The sequence below is a fragment of the Rattus norvegicus genome, chromosome X, assembly GCF_036323735.1.
Source record: "Rattus norvegicus strain BN/NHsdMcwi chromosome X, GRCr8, whole genome shotgun sequence".
In the NCBI taxonomy this organism is placed as follows: domain Eukaryota; kingdom Metazoa; phylum Chordata; class Mammalia; order Rodentia; family Muridae; genus Rattus; species Rattus norvegicus.
The window spans coordinates 130,142,374-130,158,566 of record NC_086039.1 but is presented as its reverse complement, the minus strand read 5'-3'; the positions used below and the strand labels follow the sequence as shown (position 1 = coordinate 130,158,566).

At 41.2% G+C, this 16,193-nt stretch overlaps 1 long non-coding RNA gene across 16 annotated transcripts in view; it reads right to left on the bottom strand.

Annotated features, from left to right (window-relative positions):
- Window positions 1–16,193, bottom strand: part of LOC102550812 (uncharacterized) — an 80,659-nt gene that overhangs the window by 23,298 nt on the left and 41,168 nt on the right. For 10 of the 16 annotated variants that reach the window (XR_005498181.2, XR_010061516.1, XR_010061518.1 and 7 more), the window contains exon 3: window positions 1–16,023. This exon is cut by the window's left edge. This is a non-coding gene — a long non-coding RNA (uncharacterized LOC102550812). The remainder of the gene's footprint in view (window positions 16,024–16,193) is intronic. The other 6 variants (XR_010061526.1, XR_010061527.1, XR_010061528.1 and 3 more) reach the window with 6 other exon arrangements.

Below are 16,193 nucleotides of genomic sequence, written 5' to 3'. Positions count from 1 at the left end.
GGGTTACCAGCAGCAGCTTAGATTAGTGACATCAACACATTTCCCTCGGAGGTTGGAATCACTCATATCATCGATATAGTCCAATTGGATTAATCACATTAAAATGATTCCCAACGGCAGCAGAGGTCACTAACAACAAGTTTGCCTCTGACTGCAGGGATTGTGAACAAAACCGTGGGATCTGTTGCTAAATAAACTTCGGTGACACTAACATTTAGTCACAGGGCAGAAGAAATTATGATTATACATCTCTTCTCCAGTGGACGGTAGACCATTGACATCACTAGCTCTTCTGATGGCAATTAGGTTCGTACACATTACATGTTCTTCAGCTCAGGATACATCCATGCATCAGGGACATCAAGAGAAATTACAGAGGCAGATAGGATCTCAGACATCAGTCTGATCTCCGAGGCCTGCACAGAAAAAAACACTTACCTCAATATGATCTCAGGCATCAGTATGGAACTGCGAATCCTTCAGCAGGTTCTCTGGCAGCAAATACAGATCAAGGACCTCATTAGTGTCTCCATCATCCATAGGAAAAATGGACTCCATCATGATTGCTGGTCACAGCAGGCAGCACTGGCATCAATATATCTTCAGGGTCAGGGTAGGATCACAGGTGTCAAGGGCACCCCATCACAGATCACTTATCTCCTTATATTCTAAGGCAGCACTATGACCATGAACTTCACAGTAGACTCCTCTGGCTGAGGGATAACAGACATCACAGAACTCTTCAAAGATCACACTGACTGTGGAACTCAACATGGTTACCAGTAGCAGCACGGATGAGTGATGTCAACATCTTAACTGTGGCAGCTGGAATCACTGATTTCATCAATCTAATCCATGTGGGATTATTCACATTAACATGTTTCCCAAAGGTAGCAGGGATCTTTAACAAGAAGGTTGTCACTGACAGCACAGATTTTGGGCCAAACCATAGAGTCTGTTCCCAGGTAAACTTCAGTGATATCAGCATTGAATCAGAGAACAAAATTTATTATGTACATTCTTGTCTCCAGTGGCAGACTAGATCAGTGACAGCATTAGATCCTCTGGTGGCATTAGTATCTTATATACTTCATGTTCAATAGCTGAGTCAAAGACATCAAGAGAATTTTCCGTGGTACGTAGGATCTCAGATATCAGACTCACCTCCTGTGCCTGCTCAGAATACTTACCTCAATATATCCTTGGCCTCAGTATGGATGTTGTAATTCAGCAGATTCTCAAGCATCTATACAGATCTTGGCTATAATCATGGTCTCCATTAGTAATAGGAGCAGTGGAATCCATCATGATTGCTGGTCAAAGCTTGCAGTGTTGGACTCTAATATCTGCAGGTTCGAGGTAGGATCACAGGGATTAAAATCATCTCCATAAATAGGACAGAGCACTTGCCTCATTATGACCTTGGGTCACAGTACTGATCATGAAGTGAAGTTCACAACAGACTCTTCTCTTTTAGAAATCACAAACATCCCTGAGCTCTTCAAAAACAATATTGACTGTGGATATTAATGTGATTACTAGTGTCAGCATGAAAGAATGATGTTAATATCCTTCCCATGGCAGTTGGTATCACTGATGTCATCAATCTAGTCCATAGTGGCAGTAGGGATCATTGATATTGTGGTTTACTCTGGCAAAAGTGTTCTACGATATAACATGGTTTATTTGGCCGGGAAGCATCTTAGAATTCTAGATAGTTTCAGAGTGCAGATGAGACCATTTCTAGAAAACTCTCTTCTCTTGGTTTCATTCACCTTCACATCAAAATGGTTACATCTTGCAGCACACTTCTTATAAATGCAAGGTTTCTTTTGGCAGAAACATATAAAACTGGCATCAGTAATGATTGCATTGGCATGTGGAGACATTCATATTGATATCGTCCCAAGAGATAGCAGGGGTCAGAAGTAACATGGGTATCCAAGGTGACCTCAATATAACATATAACATATAACTCCACATTTCCTTCGGATATTGTTGACATTGAACATCTCCATAGACTCAGCTGGCTTCAGGGATATTTGGCATTAAAAATCTTCCCAAATGTAACAAAGGCTATGACTTTCAACCTGGCTAATGGCAGCAGCATTAATGTTTGACATCATCATAGTTTCTGCAGGCATTTTGGTTTGGTGATATTGACATTGTCCCCAGGGCAGTATAGAACACTGGCATGGTTGTTTGGGCAGCATCGCTCTTAAGCAATAATACGGGTTCTTTTTTCCAGGTATCTTTGAGTGACATTGGCATTGCATCAGAGGGCAGAAGTAATGATGGTCATAGACATCTTCACTACTGACAGGATAGATTTTTGGCATCACTAGCTCTTCTTGTGGCAGTTAGAAACCTGTATATTACATGGTCCACAGAGTGGCCTGCATACATTAATCTGAGACATTCACAGTATTTCCTCTGGCAGGTAGGATCATAGACATCAATCTGATCTTCAGTGACAGCTCAGAATAGTCATCTCAATATGATATTGACATCTATATAGAACGGTAAATTCACTAGATTTCACAAGCAGTAGAACAGATCATGATGATCACCAAATTCTCCATCAGCAATAGGAATAATGGACCCTTTCCTGATTTCAAAAAACTAGCTTGTAGCACTGGCATCAACATATCTTCATGTTCTAGGTAGTATCGCAGGCATCAAAAGCATCTGAAAAAGTGCAGAGATCACTTACCTCCTTATGATGATCTTTGGCATCAGTACTGACCAAGAACTTGACAGTGTAGTCTTCTTGATGAGGAACCGCAAACATCACAGAGCTATTCGAGGACAACACTGACTGTGGATTTCAGCAGGGTTACCAGCAGCAGCTTAGATTAGTGACATCAACACATTTCCCTTGGAGGTTGGAATCACTCATATCATCGATATAGTCCAATTTGATTAATCACATTAACATGATTCCCAACGGCAGCAGAGGTCACTAACAACAAGTTTGCCTCTGACTACAGGGGTTGTGTACAAAACCGTGGGATCTGTTGCTAAATATTTTCAGTGACATTAACATATAGTCACAGGGCAGAAGAAATTATGATTATACATCTCTTCTCCAGTGGATGGTAGACCATTGACATCACTAGCTCTTCTGATGGCAATTAGGTTCGTACACATTACATGTTCTTCAGCTCAGGATACATCCATGCATCAGCGACATCAAGAGAATTTACAGTGGCAGATAGGATCTCAGACATCAGTCTGATCTCCGCGGCCTGCACAGAAAAAAACACTTACCTCAATGTGATCGCAGGCATCAGTATGGAACTGCGAATTCTTCACCAGTTTCTCTGGCAGCAAAAACAGATCAAGGACCTCATTAGTGTCTCCATCATCCATAGGAAAAATGGACTCCACCATGATTGCTTGTCACAGCAGGCAGCACTGGCATCAATATATCTTCAGGGTCAGGGTAGGATCACAGGTGTCAAGGGCACCCCAGAAAGCATCACAGATCACTTATCTCCTTATAATCTAAGGCAGCAGTATGACCATGAACTTCACAGTAGACTTTTCTGGCTGAGGGATAACAGACATCACAGACCTCTTCAAAGACCACACTGACTGTGGAACTCAACATGGGTACCAGTAGCAGCACGGATGAGTGATGTCAACATCTTAACTGTGGCAGCTGGAATCACTGATTTCATCAATCTAATCCATGTGGGATTATTCACATTAACATGTTTCCCAAAGTTAGCAGGGATCTTTAACTACAAGGTTTTCACTGACAGCACAGATTTTGGGCCAAACCATAGAGTCTGTTGCCAGGTAAACTTCAGTGATATCAGCATTGAGTCAGAGAACAAAAGTTATTATGTTCATTCTCGTCTCCAGTGGCAGACTAGATCATTGACAGCATTAGATCCTCTGGTGGCATTAGTATCTTATATACTTCATGTTCAATAGCTGAGTCTAACACAACAAGAGAATTTTCGGTGGTATGTACGATCTCAGATATCAGACTCACCTCCTGTGCCTGCTCAGAATACTTACCTCAATATATCCTTGGCCTCAGTATGGATGTTGTAATTCAGCAGATTCTCAAGCATCTATACAGATCATGGCTATAATCATGGTCTCCATTAGTAATAGGAGCAGTGGAATCCATCATGATTGCTGGTCAAACCTTGCCGTGTTGGACTCAAATATCTGCAGGTTCGAGGTAGGATCACAGGGATCAAAATCATCTCCATAAATAGGACAGATCACTTGCCTCATTATGATCTTGGGTCACAGTACTGATCATGAAGTGAAGTTCACAACAGACTCTTCTATTTTAGAAATCACAAACATCCCTGAGCTCTTCAAAAACAATACTGACTGTGTATATTAATGTGATTACTAGTGTCAGCATGAAGGAATGATGCTAATATCCTTCCCATGGCAGTTGGTATCACTGATGTCATCAATCTAGTCCATAGTGGCAGTAGGGATCATTGATATTGTGGTTTACTCTGGCAAAAGTGTTCTACGATATAACATGGTTTATTTGGCCGGGAAGCATCTTAGAATTCTAGATAGTTTCAGAGTGCAGATGAGACCATTTCTAGAAAACTCTCTTCTCTTGGTTTCATTCACCTTGACATCAAAATGGTTACATCTTGCAGCACACTTCTTATAAATGCAAGGTTTCTTTTGGCAGAAACATATAAAACTGGCATCAGTAATGATTGCATTGGCATGTGGAGACATTCATATTAATATCGTCCCAAGAGATAGCAGGGGCCAGAAGTAACATGGGTATCCAAGGTGACCTCAATATAACATATAACATAATACTCCACATGTCCTTCGGATATTGTTGACATTGAACATCACCATAGACTCAGCTGGCTTCAGGGATATTTGGCATTAAAAATCTTTTCAAATGTAACAAAGGCTATGACTTTCAACATGGCTAATGGCAGCAGCATTAATGTTTGACATCACCATAGTTTCTGCAGGCATTTTGGTTTGGTGATATTGACATTGTCCCCATGGCAGTATAGAACACTGACATGGTTGTTTCGGCAGCATCACTCTTAAGCAATAATACGGGGACTTTTTGCCAAGTATCTTTGAGTGACATTGGCATTGCGTCAGAGGACAGAAGTAATGATGGTCATAGACATCTTCACTACTGACCGGATAGATTTTTGGCATCACTAGCTCTTCTTGTGGCAGTTAGAAACCTGTATATTACATGGTCCACAGAGTGGCCTGCATACATTAATATGAGACATTCACAGTATTTCCTCTGGCAGGTAGGATCTTAGACATCAATCTGATCTTCAGTGACAGCTCAGAATAGTTATCTCAATATGATATTGACATCTATATAGAACTGTAAATTCACTAGATTTCACAAGCAATAGAACAGATCATGATGATCACCAAATTCTCCATCAGCAATAGGAATAATGGACCCTTTCCTGATTTCAAAAAACTAGCTTGTAGCACTGGCATCAACATATCTTCATGTTCTAGGTAGTATCGCAGGCATCAAAAGCATCTGAAAAAGTGCAGAGATCACTTACCTCCTTATGATGATCTTTGGCAGCAGTACTGACAAAGAACTTGACAGTGTAGTCTTCTTGATGAGGAACCGCAAACATCACAGAGCTATTCGAGGACAACACTGACTGTGGATTTCAGCAGGGTTACCAGCAGCAGCTTAGATTAGTGACATCAACACATTTCCCTTGGAGGTTGGAATCACTCATATCATCGATATAGTCCAATTGGATTAATCACATTAACATGATTCCCAACGGCAACAGAGGTCACTAACAACAAGTTTGCCTCTGACTGCAGGGGTTGTGAACAAAACCGTGGGATCTGTTGCTAAATAAACTTCAGTGACATTAACATTTAGTCACAGGGCAGAAGAAATTATGATTATACATCTCTTCTCCAGTGGATGGTAGACCATTGACATCACTAGCTCTTCTGATGGCAATTAGGTTCGTACACATTACATGTTCTTCAGCTCAGGATACATCCATGCATCAGCGACATCAAGAGAATTTACAGTGGCAGATAGGATCTCAGACATCAGTCTGATCTCCGCGGCCTGCACAGAAAAAAACACTTACCTCAATGTGATCGCAGGCATCAGTATGGAACTGCGAATTCTTCACCAGTTTCTCTGGCAGCAAAAACAGATCAAGGACCTCATTAGTGTCTCCATCATCCATAGGAAAAATGGACTCCACCATGATTGCTTGTCACAGCAGGCAGCACTGGCATCAATATATCTTCAGGGTCAGGGTAGGATCACAGGTGTCAAGGGCACCCCAGAAAGCATCACAGATCACTTATCTCCTTATAATCTAAGGCAGCAGTATGACCATGAACTTCACAGTAGACTCTTCTGGCTGAGGGATAACAGACATCACAGACCTCTTCAAAGACCACACTGACTGTGGAACTCAACATGGGTACCAGTAGCAGCACGGATTAGTGATGTCAACATCTTAACTGTGGCAGCTGGAATCACTGATTTCATCAATCTAATCCATGTGGGATTATTCACATTAACATGTTTCCCAAAGGTAGCAGGGATCTTTAACTACAAGGTTTTCACTGACAGCACAGATTTTGGGCCAAACCATAGAGTCTGTTGCCAGGTAAACTTCAGTGATATCAGCATTGAATCAGAGAACAAAAGTTATTATGTTCATTCTCATCTCCAGTGGCAGACTAGATCATTGACAGCATTAGATACTCTGGTGGCATTAGTATCTTATATACTTCATGTTCAATAGCTGAGTCAGAGACATCTAGAGAATTTTTGGTGGTACGTAGGATCTCAGATATCAGAGTCACCTCCTGTGCCTGCTCAGAATACTTACCTCAATATATCCTTGGCCTCAGTATGGATGTTGTAATTCAGCAGATTCTCAAGCATCTATACAGATCATGGCTATAATCATGGTCTCCATTAGTAATAGGAGCAGTGGAATCCATCATGATTGCTGCTCAAAGCTTGCAGTGTTGGACGCAAATATCTGCAGGTTCGAGGTAGGATCACAGGGATCAAAATCATCTCCATAAATAGGACAGAACACTTGCCTCATTATGACCTTGGGTCACAGTACTGATCATGAATTGAAGTTCACAACAGACTCTTCTTTTTGAGAAATCACAAACATCCCTGAGCTCTTCAAAACAATACTGACTGTGGATATTAATGTGATTACTAGTGTCAGCATGAAGGAATGATGTTAATATCCTTCCAATGGCAATTGGTATCACTGATGTCATCAATCAAGTCCATAGTGGCAGTAGGGATCATTGATATTGTGGTTTACTCTGGCCAAAGTGTTCTACGATATAACATGGTTTATTTGGCGGGAAGCATCTTAGAATTGTAGATAGTTTCAGAGTGCAGATGAGACCATTTCTAGAAAACTCTCCTCTCTTGGTTTCATTCACCTTGACATCAAAATGGTTACATCTTGCAGCACACTTCTTATAAATGCAAGGTTTCTTTTGGCAGAAACATATAAAACTGGCATCAGTAATGATTGCATTGGCATGTGGAGACATTCATATTAATATCGTCCCAAGAGATAGCAGGGGCCAGAAGTAACATGGGTATCCAAGGTGACCTCAATATAACATATAACATAAAACTCCACATGTCCTTCGGATATTGTTGACATTGAACATCACCATAGACTCAGCTGGCTTCAGGGATATTTGGCATTAAAAATCTTTTCAAATGTAACAAAGGCTATGACTTTCAACATGGCTAATGGCAGCAGCATTAATGTTTGACATCACCATAGTTTCTGCAGGCATTTTGGTTTGGTGATATTGACATTGTCCCCATGGCAGTATAGAACACTGACATGGTTGTTTCGGCAGCATCACTCTTAAGCAATAATACGGGGACTTTTTGCCAAGTATCTTTGAGTGACATTGGCATTGCGTCAGAGGACAGAAGTAATGATGGTCATAGACATCTTCACTACTGACCGGATAGATTTTTGGCATCACTAGCTCTTCTTGTGGCAGTTAGAAACCTGTATATTACATGGTCCACAGAGTGGCCTGCATACATTAATCTGAGACATTCACAGTATTTCCTCTGGCAGGTAGGATCTTAGACATCAATCTGATCTTCAGTGACAGCTCAGAATAGTTATCTCAATATGATATTGACATCTATATAGAACTGTAAATTCACTAGATTTCAAAAGCAACAGCACAGATCATGATGATCACCAAATTCTCCATCAGCAATAGGAATAATGGACCCTTTCCTGGTTTCAAAAAACTAGCTTGCAGCACTGGCATCAACATATCTTCATGTTCTAGGTAGGATCACAGGCATCAAAAGCATCTGAAAAAGTGCAGAGATCACTTACCTCCTTATGATGATCTTTGGCAGCAGTACTGACCAAGAACTTGACAGTGTAGTCTTCTTGATGAGGAACCGCAAACATCACAGAGCTATTCGACGACAACACTGACTGTGGATCTCAGCAGGGTTACCAGCAGCAGCTTAGATTAGTGACATCAACACATTTCCCTCGGAGGTTGGAATCACTCATATCATCGATATAGTCCAAATGGATTAATCAAATTAACATGATTCCCAACGGCAGCAGAGGTCACTAACAACAAGTTTGCCTCTGACTGCAGGGATTGTGAACAAAACCGTGGGATCTGTTGCTAAATAAACTTCGGTGACACTAACATTTAGTCACAGGGCAGAAGAAATTATGATTATACATCTCTTCTCCAGTGGACGGTAGACCATTGACATCACTAGCTCTTCTGATGGCAATTAGGTTCGTACACATTACATGTTCTTCAGCTCAGGATACATCCATGCATCAGGGACATGAAGAGAAATTACAGAGGCAGATAGGATCTCAGACATCAGTCTGATCTCCGAGGCCTGCACAGAAAAAAACACTTACCTCAATATGATCTCAGGCATCAGTATGAAACTGCGAATCCTTCAGCAGGTTCTCTGGCAGCAAATACAGATCAAGGACCTCATTAGTGTCTCCATCATCCATAGGAAAAATGGACTCCATCATGATTGCTGGTCACAGCAGGCAGCACTGGCATCAATATATCTTCAGGGTCAGGGTAGGATCACAGGTGTCAAGGGCACCCCATCACAGATCACTTATCTCCTTATAATCTAAGGCAGCACTATGACCATGAACTTCACAGTAGACTCCTCTGGCTGAGGGATAACAGACATCACAGAACTCTTCAAAGATCACACTGACTGTGGAACTCAACATGGTTACCAGTAGCAGCACGGATGAGTGATGTCAACATCTTAACTGTGGCAGCTGGAATCACTGATTTCATCAATCTAATCCATGTGGGATTATTCACATTAACATGTTTCCCAAAGGTAGCAGGGATCTTTAACAAGAAGGTTGTCACTGACAGCACAGATTTTGGGCCAAACCATAGAGTCTGTTGCCAGGTAAACTTCAGTGATATCAGCATTGAATCAGAGAACAAAATTTATTATGTACATTCTTGTCTCCAGTGGCAGACTAGATCAGTGACAGCATTAGATCCTCTGGTGGCATTAGTATCTTATATACTTCATGTTCAATAGCTGAGTCAAAGACATCAAGAGAATTTTCCGTGGTACGTAGGATCTCAGATATCAGACTCACCTCCTGTGCCTGCTCAGAATACTTACCTCAATATATCCTTGGCCTCAGTATGGATGTTGTAATTCAGCAGATTCTCAAGCATCTATACAGATCTTGGCTATAATCATGGTCTCCATTAGTAATAGGAGCAGTGGAATCCATCATGATTGCTGGTCAAAGCTTGCAGTGTTGGACTCTAATATCTGCAGGTTCGAGGTAGGATCACAGGGATTAAAATCATCTCCATAAATAGGACAGAGCACTTGCCTCATTATGACCTTGGGTCACAGTACTGATCATGAACTGAAGTTCACAACATACTCTTCTCTTTTAGAAATCACAAACATCCCTGAGCTCTTCAAAAACAATATTGACTGTGGATATTAATGTGATTACTAGTGTCAGCATGAAAGAATGATGTTAATATTCTTCCCATGGCAGTTGGTATCACTGATGTCATCAATCTAGTCCATAGTGGCAGTAGGGATCATTGATATTGTGGTTTACTCTGGCAAAAGTGTTCTACGATATAACATGGTTTATTTGGCCGGGAAGCATCTTAGAATTCTAGATAGTTTCAGAGTGCAGATGAGACCATTTCTAGAAAACTCTCTTCTCTTGGTTTCATTCACCTTCACATCAAAATGGTTACATCTTGCAGCACACTTCTTATAAATGCAAGGTTTCTTTTGGCAGAAACATATAAAACTGGCATCAGTAATGATTGCATTGGCATGTGGAGACATTCATATTGATATCGTCCCAAGAGATAGCAGGGGTCAGAAGTAACATGGGTATCCAAGGTGAACTCAATATAACATATAACATATAACTCCACATTTCCTTCGGATATTGTTGACATTGAACATCTCCATAGACTCAGCTGGCTTCAGGGATATTTGGCATTAAAAATCTTCCCAAATGTAACAAAGGCTATGACTTTCAACCTGGCTAATGGCAGCAGCATTAATGTTTGACATCATCATAGTTTCTGCAGGCATTTTGGTTTGGTGATATTGACATTGTCCCCAGGGCAGTATAGAACACTGGCATGGTTGTTTGGGCAGCATCGCTCTTAAGCAATAATACGGGTTCTTTTTTCCAGGTATCTTTGAGTGACATTGGCATTGCATCAGAGGGCAGAAGTAATGATGGTCATAGACATCTTCACTACTGACAGGATAGATTTTTGGCATCACTAGCTCTTCTTGTGGCAGTTAGAAACCTGTATATTACATGGTCCACAGAGTGGCCTGCATACATTAATCTGAGACATTCACAGTATTTCCTCTGGCAGGTAGGATCTTAGACATCAATCTGATCTTCAGTGACAGCTCAGAATAGTCATCTCAATATGATATTGACATCTATATAGAACGGTAAATTCACTAGATTTCACAAGCAGTAGAACAGATCATGATGATCACCAAATTCTCCATCAGCAATAGGAATAATGGACCCTTTCCTGATTTCAAAAAACTAGCTTGTAGCACTGGCATCAACATATCTTCATGTTCTAGGTAGTATCGCAGGCATCAAAAGCATCTGAAAAAGTGCAGAGATCACTTACCTCCTTATGATGATCTTTGGCAGCAGTACTGACCAAGAACTTGACAGTGTAGTCTTCTTGATGAGGAACCGCAAACATCACAGAGCTATTCGAGGACAACACTGACTGTGGATTTCAGCAGGGTTACCAGCAGCAGCTTAGATTAGTGACATCAACACATTTCCCTTGGAGGTTGGAATCACTCATATCATCGATATAGTCCAATTGGATTAATCACATTAACATGATTCCCAACGGCAGCAGAGGTCACTAACAACAAGTTTGCCTCTGACTGCAGGGGTTGTGTACAAAACCGTGGGATCTGTTGCTAAATATTTTCAGTGACATTAACATTTAGTCACAGGGCAGAAGAAATTATGATTATACATCTCTTCTCCAGTGGATGGTAGACCATTGACATCACTAGCTCTTCTGATGGCAATTAGGTTCGTATACATTACATGTTCTTCAGCTCAGGATACATCCATGCATCAGCGACATCAAGAGAATTTACAGCGGCAGATAGGATCTCAGACATCAGTCTGATCTCCGCGGCCTGCACAGAAAAAAACACTTACCTCAATGTGATCGCAGGCATCAGTATGGAACTGCGAATTCTTCACCAGTTTCTCTGGCAGCAAAAACAGATCAAGGACCTCATTAGTGTCTCCATCATCCATAGGAAAAATGGACTCCACCATGATTGCTTGTCACAGCAGGCAGCACTGGCATCAATATATCTTCAGGGTCAGGGTAGGATCACAGGTGTCAAGGGCACCCCAGAAAGCATCACAGATCACTTATCTCCTTATAATCTAAGGCAGCAGTATGACCATGAACTTCACAGTAGACTCTTCTGGCTGAGGGATAACAGACATCACAGACCTCTTCAAAGACCACACTGACTGTGGAACTCAACATGGGTACCAGTAGCAGCACGGATGAGTGATGTCAACATCTTAACTGTGGCAGCTGGAATCACTGATTTCATCAATCTAATCCATGTGGGATTATTCACATTAACATGTTTCCCAAAGGTAGCAGGGATCTTTAACTACAAGGTTTTCACTGACAGCACAGATTTTGGGCCAAACCATAGAGTCTGTTGCCAGGTAAACATCAGTGATATCAGCATTGAGTCAGAGAACAAAAGTTATTATGTTCATTCTCGTCTCCAGTGGCAGACTAGATCATTGACAGCATTAGATCCTCTGGTGGCATTAGTATCTTATATACTTCATGTTCAATAGCTGAGTCTAACACAACAAGAGAATTTTCGGTGGTATGTACGATCTCAGATATCAGACTCACCTCCTGTGCCTGCTCAGAATACTTACCTCAATATATCCTTGGCCTCAGTATGGATGTTGTAATTCAGCAGATTCTCAAGCATCTATACAGATCATGGCTATAATCATGGTCTCCATTAGTAATAGGAGCAGTGGAATCCATCATGATTGCTGGTCAAAGCTTGCCGTGTTGGACTCAAATATCTGCAGGTTCGAGGTAGGATCACAGGGATCAAAATCATCTCCATAAATAGGACAGATCACTTGCCTCATTATGATCTTGGGTCACAGTACTGATCATGAAGTGAAGTTTACAACAGACTCTTCTCTTTTAGAAATCACAAACATCCCTGAGCTCTTCAAAAACAATACTGACTGTGTATATTAATGTGATTACTAGTGTCAGCATGAAGGAATGATGCTAATATCCTTCCCATGGCAGTTGGTATCACTGATGTCATCAATCTAGGCCATAGTGGCAGTAGGGATCATTGATATTGTGGTTTACTCTGGCAAAAGTGTTCTACGATATAACATGGTTTATTTGGCCGGGAAGCATCTTAGAATTCTAGATAGTTTCAGAGTGCAGATGAGACCATTTCTAGAAAACTCTCTTCTCTTGGTTTCATTCACCTTGACATCAAAATGGTTACATCTTGCAGCACACTTCTTATAAATGCAAGGTTTCTTTTGGCAGAAACATATAAAACTGGCATCAGTAATGTTTGCATTGGCATGTGGAGACATTCATATTAATATCGTCCCAAGAGATAGCAGGGGTCAGAAGTAACATGGGTATCCAAGGTGACCTCAATATAACATATAACATATAATCCACATGTCCTTCGGATATTGTTGACATTGAACATCTCCATAGACTCAGCTGGCTTCAGGGATATTTGGCGTTAAAAATCTTTTCAAATGTAACAAAGGCTATGACTTTCAACCTGGCTAATGGCAGCAGCATTAATGTTTGACATCATCATAGTTTCTGCAGGCATTTTGGTTTGGTGATATTGACAGTGTCCCCAGGGCAGTATAGAACACTGACATGGTTGTTTGGGCAGTATCACTCTTAAGCAATAATACGGGGACTTTTTGCCAGGAATCTTTGAGTGACATTGGCATTGCGTCAGAGGGCAGAAGTAATGATGATCATAGACATCTTCACTACTGACAGGATAGATTTTTGGCATCACTAGCTATTCTTGTGGCAGTTAGAAACCTGTATATTACATGGTCCACAGAGTGGCCTGCATACATTCATCTGAGACATTCACAGTATTTCCTCTGGCAGGTAGGATCTTAGACATCAATCTGATCTTCAGTTACAGCTCAGAATAGTTATCTCAATATGATATTGACATTATATAGAACTGTAAATTCACTAGATTTCACAAGCAATAGAACAGATCATGATGATCACCAAATTCTCCATCAGCAATAGGAATAATGGACCCTTTCGTGGTTTCAAAAAACTAGCTTGTAGCACTGGCATCAACATATCTTCATGTTCTAGGTAGTATCGCAGGCATCAAAAGCATCTGAAAAAGTGCAGAGATCACTTACCTCCTTCTGATGATCTTTGGCAGCAGTACTGACCAAGAACTTGACAGTGTAGTCTTCTTGATGAGGAACTGCAAACATCACAGAGCTATTCGACGACAACACTGACTGTGGATCTCAGCAGGGTTACCAGCAGCAGCTTAGATTAGTGACATCAACACATTTCCTTTGGAGGTTGGAATCACTCATATCATCGATATAGTCCAATTTGATTAATCACATTAACATGATTCCCAACGGCAGCAGAGGTCACTAACAACAAGTTTGCCTCTGACTGCAGGGGTTGTGAACAAAACCGTGGGATCTGTTGCTAAATAAACTTCAGTGACATTAACATTTAGTCACAGGGCAGAAGAAATTATGATTATACATCTCTTCTCCAGTGGATGGTAGACCATTGACATCACTAGCTCTTCTGATGGCAATTAGGTTCGTATATATTACATGTTCTTCAGCTCAGGATACATCCATGCATCAGCGACATCAAGAGAAATTACAGTGGCAGATAGGATCTCAGACATCAGTCTGATCTTCACGGCCTGCACAGAAAAAAACACTTACCTCAATATGATCTCAGGCATCAGTATGGAACTGCGAATCCTTCAGCAGGTTCTCTGGCAGCAAATACAGATCAAGGACCTCATTAGTGTCTCCATCATCCATAGGAAAAATGGACTCCACCATGATTGCTTGTCACAGCAGGCAGCACTGGCATCAATATATCTTCAGGGTCAGGGTAGGATCACAGGTGTCAAAGGCACCCCAGTAAGCATCACAGATCACTTATCTCCTTATAATCTAAGGCAGCAGTATGACCATGAACTTCACAGTAGACTCCTCTGACTGAGGTATAACAGACATCACAGAACTCTTCAAAGACCACACTGACTGTGGAACTCAACATGGTTACCAGTAGCAGCATGGATGAGTGATGTCAACACCTTAACCGTTGCAGCTGAAATCACTGATTTCATCAATGTTGTCCATATTGGATTAATCACCTTAACGTGTTGCTCAGTGGCAGCAGAGATCACTGAAAAGAAAGTTGCCTCTGGCAGTGTGGATTTTGGGTAATATAATGGTATCTGCTGACTGGTATACTTCAGTGACATCAGCACTGATTTAAAGAAAAGAAGTCATTATGTTCATTCTCATCTCTAGTGGCATATTAGATCAGTGGCTCACTACATCCTCTGGTCGCAGTAAGCACCTTATTGTATATTGTATATTGTATAGAGCTGAGGCTCTTTGCACGAATTCGGGACATCGAGTATTTTCTTTGGTAGGTAGGACCTCAGATATTAGACTCATCTTCTCTGCTTACTCGGAATACTTACCTCAATATGACCTCAGGCATCAGCATGGACCTTAAAATTCAGCAGATTCTCAAGCATTCATACAGATCATGGCCATTATCAGGGTCTCCATTAACAATAGGAACAATGGACTCCATTGCTGATCACACCTTGAAGTTCTGGAATCAACGTATCTCCAGGTTTGAGGTAGAATCACTGGCACCAAAAGTATCTGCTGAAGCAAGAAAGATCACTTACCTTATGAACATATGCCATAGTACTGTTCATGAAATTCACACTCGAATCTTCTGTTTGAGGGATCACAAACATATCTGAGCTCTTCAAAGACAACATTGAGTGACTGTGGATCTTATTATAGTTACCAGTGTCAGCATGAAGAAATTATGTCAATATCCTTCCCATGGCAGTTGGTATCACTGATATCATCAATCTAGTCCATAGTGGCAGTAGGGATCACTCATATTATGGTTTACTCTGGCAACAATGATCTGGGATATATCGTGGTCTCCTTTTCCAGGAAGAGTCTTGGCCTTCTAGATCGTTTCAGAGAGGAGGTATTACCATTTATAGAAACCTCTTCTCTTCTGGCTGCATGCATCTTGACATCAAAATGATTCCTGCTGGCAGCACACTTCTCATACATAGAAAGCCTATTTGGTCAGAGGCATGGAAAACTAGCATCAGTAAAGTTTTCATTGACAGAGACACTCACCTCAATTTGTTCCCAAGAGGCAGAAGGCATCCCTGACATCATAGCAGCTCTTTGCCTTAAGTATTATTGACACACAATGGTGTCTGTTGCCATGATAACAGTGACCTC